Source organism: Temnothorax nylanderi, unplaced genomic scaffold, assembly GCF_030848795.1.
Source record: "Temnothorax nylanderi isolate EJ_2023f unplaced genomic scaffold, tnyl_v1.0 TNYL_tig1094_pilon, whole genome shotgun sequence".
NCBI classification, from domain to species: Eukaryota; Metazoa; Arthropoda; class Insecta; order Hymenoptera; family Formicidae; genus Temnothorax; species Temnothorax nylanderi.
In genome coordinates, this window is record NW_027250156.1 from 17,968 (window position 1) to 24,971 (window position 7,004).

At 34.0% G+C, this 7,004-nt stretch overlaps 1 long non-coding RNA gene across 1 annotated transcript; it reads right to left on the reverse strand.

Moving 5' to 3' along the window:
- Positions 1-1,083: 1,083 nt before the first annotated feature.
- LOC139786633 (uncharacterized) lies at positions 1,084-3,772 on the reverse strand. Its single transcript, XR_011722359.1, has 4 exons — positions 3,477-3,772; positions 2,448-2,607; positions 2,124-2,226; positions 1,084-2,042 (listed from the first exon to the last, which is right to left on the reverse strand). It is a non-coding gene; the product is annotated as an uncharacterized lncRNA (long non-coding RNA).
- Between the last annotated feature and the right edge of the window lie 3,232 nt (positions 3,773-7,004).

Below are 7,004 nucleotides of genomic sequence, written 5' to 3' on the forward strand. Positions count from 1 at the left end.
TTTATTATTTCATGAATGAGATAATGAGGTTCTACCTGGCATTGTATCGACTCTGATCACGAACTTGGTGTTATTGAACATAAATACTTCATCACCGACCAGACGAAACATCCATTCTCTGTGAACTATATTATTGCCATCGACTTTTACCACGCGTCGGCCTGTTGCCATTCCATGTTCAAACTCCATCACGTGATTCCCGTCGCTTTTAAAGGAACAGTCCATTTGGCAGTAGGTTCGTTAGCTGAAGTTTCCAAATTGTGAAAAATAGATATTAAAATAAACGCTGTGTACATGCTTTAAGGGGATGCTGGAGTGACGGCCGAACTTCCTCGATGTCGATAATGTCGAACATTTTTAATTCCGTTCTAATTCGTTTTCTATCAGTTTCTATATTACCGGCCTATATCTGCCCTTGTCTAACGAGAGGCATCTGTCCTTGTTCGATTGCTGCGCCATCTCTCGCTACACGCAATCCTGCTTATCCTATCAAGTCTATCAACCTGCATGTGCTTTTGCATATATAAAAGTTAAAAGCATGACACTTTTTTTCAAGAAGTCTACTCTTTTCTTAGAGATAATCCCAAACAGCACACAATATTTATAAAATATTTACAAAATATTTATAAGATTTATTTGAATATTTTATAAATATTTATCAAAATATTTCATAAATATTTTTGTAGTCTTCGATTGAACAGATGATAAATATTTATTATAAATATTATAAAAATGTTTATCATAAATATTATGGTACATATTATTAAATATTTATTAAATCATTATGATAAATATTTTGTAAAATATTGTTACTTTCTTCACGAAATGTTTAGGAAAGGTTTTTGGAAAGGTAACAAAAATATCAATAAATTAATTAAAAGACGGCGATACGAGTCAAGCGCGGTACGTGGTGCGCAACTAGAGAAATAATAGTTACAGAAGTAACGAATTACATAATAGTTACTTCTGTAACTATTATTTCTCTAGTTGCGCACCACGTACCGCGCTTGACTCGTATCGCCGTCTTTTAATTAATTTATTGACATTTTCACGAGTCTAATGATATATATTAACAAAAATGTCTTTCTTTTTCATTGCACTTTTTATTGCACAAAATTTTTAAATGAATATATATATATTCTATGTAATATTAAAAAAAACGCTTTGCTATGTATTTTAGACAACGTGCATTTTGACAATTTTGTCTTTTACTTTCTCGTGCTTTGTTAATCTCAATAATAGTGTTGCTATAATAAATAACACAAATACACTTTTAGTTCTATATTAAGAAAGATTAGTCTTTCATAAAGCCTACACAATTAAAACGATCATTTAGAATTCAAGATCGTAAAGGAATCACATCTATCATGAGTCTTAACAAAGTTCGAGAAAGAATTTAAATATGAAGAATTTAGATAACGCGATAATACACTTAATACATATAAAAATAGAAAACGGAATGTAATTAATTGTGCCGTTAAAATCTGCAAGTATAAAATATAGTCTCGTTACATGTTGTAAAAAAAAGTTGATGCAACAGATGCATGAGTATTAATATCTCGATTGATATTATCATAAAAAAATGTCGCAAACAATGTAAACTTTTCAAATATTTCATTCGGCACAATGTTATTTTATAAAAATACGCACGAAGTAAGGTAACCCAGGATATTATTTTTCAGCTCACCACTCTCTATGAAAAGAGCAATGTCGGCACTCGCATTACTCTCGGCAAATTCGTTAATTGCGCGGTTAAATTCTCCTGCTATACCACACACAGTCGGCCGGTTTGGATGCAACAATATGTTAATTATCGTTCGGTAATATTTCGTCACACGGCGTCGGGCCGCGTTTGTTTATAAAATGGGCCATTTCCCATGGAAAGTACTATTTAGCCTAATTACAGACTGCGGACAACAATGAGTACAATATCTATTTTTTTTCTTCCTTCTCCTCTTCGATTTATCTCCTTCCATCAATCTTAATTTTCGTCAGAATTATCTTCAAAAGTCATTCTAAGGTTAGGTTCTTTAGCACGTTTACTGAAACAAATAATTTTTAATTATTTATCTTACATTTGTAACATAAAAAACTTGTTTTAAAAAAATGTTTCTTCTACTTACTTATGCTCATTTTTTAAACGAGATGATGAATTATCAAGCCAAGCAGCTATAGCGGTTCTCACATTATTATCTGTCGCTGAAGGTGTGTGCATTTGTGCAGCTTCTGTAAAAAAATACATAAGTATTTACGTGAGTCTGTAAGATTGAAAGATAGATGTGTTTTCCAGTAGTAAATCAAAATTTACGTAGTAAATTTCACATTTAATTACTACGTAAATTTAAATTCAAAAAAGTAAATTCAAAATATTAAATAAAATAAAAACATAAAGTGTAAAAAATTTGTTTATAATCTTAAAAATATATATGTTATTAACAATTACTTACTATATATACAGGTGTTGAACATTAGATCCAGAAATCTTTTTTTCTTTTTTTGACCCTTATAGCTATACTGTGTTGCAACGAAATTGCTGATTGTACTGTTTAATATATTAAACACGTGAGACCGCACATCCGGACCTCCTTTTTGCTTCAAAAATTCAACCTGAAACAAATTTACAGTTATAAATACAATTAATAATAATTCTCAAAATTTAATTTAATATATTGTTACGTGATTCGTATGCTTTTAAATTTGGCCAGAGCCAAAAGTATATATTAATCTATGAATATTACAACAAGCATAAAACATTGCAAAGCAGCTTTCAGGTCAAAGCACATAACATGACGTAGCAATAATAGTAATTGCAATAAGCAATATAAGCAAGTACATTTGCTACGCCTGTTATGTGCTTTGGCCTTTAGGGCTCATGCACAATGAGAGGAAAAGGAACAAGGAATTAAACATAAAGAGAATTCCGTGTCTTGAAAAAAGAGAGAAGCTGCGTCTTGAAAAAAGATGCGACTATTACTATGTTTAAGGGCCAATTTCTTCACCGTTGGATAACTCTATCCTTCGGTTAACCTCACTCTTCATCTCTTTCTAAGGGGGCAGGTTAGAAAGAAATGAAGAGTAAGGTTAACCGAAGGATAGAATTATCTGACGGTGAAGAAATTGGCTATAATTCCTTGTTCCTTTATCTGGCATTGTGCATGAGCCCTTAGCGTCGCTAAGTTAGCGATTTGGAAAAAGTGATAGCCACGGCAACAAATACGGCAACGACGAGAGTACGAGAGTATTGGCCGAAATAGTCAGACCTCACGTGGTGTGCACGAAATGAGGATAGAATGAAAAAGGATAACCGGGGACAACGAGACATAAAGGCTGCGTTACACTTAACACTCACAAGACTCTTAGAATCATTTCATCCTTGTTTGTCAAATGTTAACCATCAAGGACGAATGATCCTTATATATGATGAGCGCTGTTAGCGTTAAGGGGAACGCACTCAAAGCTAATTAACGTACACGTACCTGTATCACCTGCTGTATTTCTTAACACTTGATTCCCTGTAAAGGCTATGGAAAGCCACACGTAGCTTTATATATAACGACACTGGCCGATAAAATTTTTACGAACTACAACGCGAGACTATAACTATATATATACGCGACTTTTAATACTACATACATGACTTAATTATAATATTACGCAGGACTTTGAACTGCCGGCCGCACGATCACAGACGATCCAAGACGATCACAGACAAGATGACTTGGCGAACAATGGTCGAAGGTCGTAGAAAATGATAGAAGGACGTGCCGCGCAACAACGACGCAGGGGCGGCTGCCACCTTAACGACACCGTCGACCAATTGAGTTGCGCGCGCATATATTTCGTGCGACACTGCATCACGCACGCAGATGATATGTCCGCGCTGTCACGTATTTGAAAACGAATCGTCCTAACAATCTTTACTTGCTGAATTATACACGGGCATATCATGCTCAAATTAAGTAAAATTATTTATACCGATATTAAAAAAATTTCATAAAAATACACACATAATAAGTAATATATATGTTTCTTATACCTCTTTCGATCATATATACAGCCGGGTGCGCGCTATAGTAATTTACACTCTATGAAAGAGGTGGCATTCCCAGCAAAAATTTGATAAATATTTACAAAATATTACTACAAATATTTATTTTTAATTACCATAAATATTATATAAAATATTTATTCTATATTTTAATAATATATTGAATAAAGTTTTTATGAGATTTTTTCTTCATATATATGAAATATGTATAAAATATTTATATAATATTTCAAAAAAATATTTAGTAAAAAATATTTATGAATATTTATCATAAATATTGTGTGCTGTCTGGGATGTAAATTGAAATCACGATATTGTTCTTCAATGTTTTCCCTAGAGGGCTAGATTCTCATTTTGTTTATATAATCTGCAGTATTTTTGTATAACCAAATATTGTCGTCAGTGACAGCTCTATGTGCCCAAATTTTTAATTTTTTTTTTCTTTTTGGAAGTTAAAACCGATCTAGCCCTGTACATTTTTGTGCGTACTTTAATTCTACACCAAAGTTTTGCAATTCCGTAAAGCCAATTAAAAGTGGTTTGCTTTTAACTAAATGTCGGTAATTACTGCCACTACAGCGCATCCCCTTAACTATTTAATTGAAATAATAGCTAGTATACATATATTATAATAATTATTACTTTATTAATAATTTTTACGTGGTTCAAAATTTAAATCCAACATTTCTTTGAAATAGACACTGTAGCTGTAAATGTTTTTGAAATAAAAATTTCCAAGATTATAATCGAATGATCATAGTAAATTTTGCGCCTCTTGCACTCTTCTCCCTTTCCATTGCTCCACTTGCACCGTCCGCGCGCGGATCTTTCGCCTTCCGACTACATAGCACGTCCGTCTCGTTTCAAGTCCCGAAAAAAATAAGCCGTAAATAAAGGTAGAAAAAAATGAAGAATTTCCACGGATTCTTTCTTCACCCTTTTGATTTGTCCGCGCGCGCGCACACACGCCTTTCTCGATCGCAGTTAGACACTCTGCGATCGGGGACGACGGGGGTGCCGCGCTGCAGCGGTCAAATTAACGACGCTCAATGTTTCCGGGAAGTTGTCCGCTCTCCTCTCTCTCTTTTTTCTTTTCTTTTCCATTTTCTTTTCGCACGCGGAGGAATCGTTTCGCACGAGGCGCGGTCATTGAGGATCCGGGGCCAGCTTCGCGTAGCCAAGCTTCTGTAGCACTTCTTTGATCTCGCGGAATACTGTTGGATTCTCGATCGTGCTCGGAATCTGGAAAAGTCGGTGAACTGAAATTATGGCGACGACGCGGACCGGTAGAAGCGGCGAGAGGGCCGGTAAGTTTTAAAATTATGGCGACGACGGGCAGAAGCGGCGAGAGGGGTAAGTTTCTTTAATTCTTTTGTGAATTTTACGAGAGGTCTGTTATCAAAGTATCGCGCTATTATCAACCGACTCGACGTGTGATATTAAAATACCGAGCGAAATAACGCGCTCGTTACTTCCGCTTGCGGGCGGAAGAGGGTTCGTTAACCCTTTCAACACACGGTATCAATTTAAGACAGTGGAGAACTTTTTTGTGTTTTTAGTCGTTTTATTTTATAAATCAATATTTACTTTTATGCCAACAAAATATTTAAAAAATGCAAGAAGGATGTTCACAAAATAAAAATTAAAATTGTTTTGATTTTCTTGTAAACTTAAGTCCTCTGAATTTAAATTGATGGTACATATATGTGTACCCAGAGTCTCCGAAAGGAGATTAAATGGGGAACGACTCACGTTCGATTATCGGCGACGGTCTCGTTTGGATCGCGAGATACAAGAGATTTGACCGAAGATTTTTATCGTGCTTACTCGTTCCTACCTTGACTTGCTTCGACCGCGCTAATGTAGCGATCTATTTACGGATTATCTTCCCCGAGCGCGTTTTGGGTAGCGCGGTAATGGCAGCGGCAGCGCGAAAAGACGCGATCGGTCCCATCATGTTCCGCACCCGTGCGACCAGCTCTTGATTTATCTCCTCCTCGTTACTTATCGCGTCTAAAAGAAGAGTACCTTGTTAATTCTTCTAAATTCAATCGCAATTATATATTTCGTATTCTCATTAATTCGTTAAGAAAGATTAGAGTACAAGGAACTGCAATTAAATCGCAATCGTTTCTAGTTCTTGCAGCTGCAAACTAATATTCGAATTATCATATGTATATTAATAATTAACATATAACTCAAACTGCTATATATAGCATATAACAGTTATTAATTTAGAGCTTTGATTTCAATTTCAACTAATTTAAAACTTCGATCAAACTCCTATCTAACTTAATTAATTTTTAATTCAAATAACAGAATTACATGTAAAATTCGTCGTCTCTAATCTCAAATCTTTCCTTCCGTATGTTAAACAATAAAAAAATTAATAATTTATTCCGTATTAAAGTACAGATGTTATTTGATAAGTTAATTGGGATATTTAAATTATTATATAATGTTTCTGTTTCAAATTTTAATCAACTTAATGAGGTTGAACTTTAAAAAAATCTTGAACTTTGTTATAAATATTCTCAAAAATTAAACGGTGAAAAGAATCTAAACAAACTTATATATACGCTGACATTATAAAAGAGCTTGTATTTTAAATTTGATGCAATTTTTAACATTTCCGATTCTCCTTAATCGACGATTAATTCAACCGATAGAACTGCTTGCAGTAAAATAATAAAAAATTAATTATTTCAGACAAGAAATATTATAAACAAGAAATAAGAATTAATGTCCGTATTAAAGAAAATAATGCATATGCAATTATTTTATAATTGGAGTTTAGTTGAAATCACTCCCTTAATATTGAGTTATATTGAAATTTATGTACACGGTAGAAAACTTGCCGGACATCGATGTTAAAGATAACAACCGCTTCTTTCGAGATACCTCTTTTGAAATTACGAGCGTACCTTCTCGTCTAACATAAAGGCACAGCGGCACT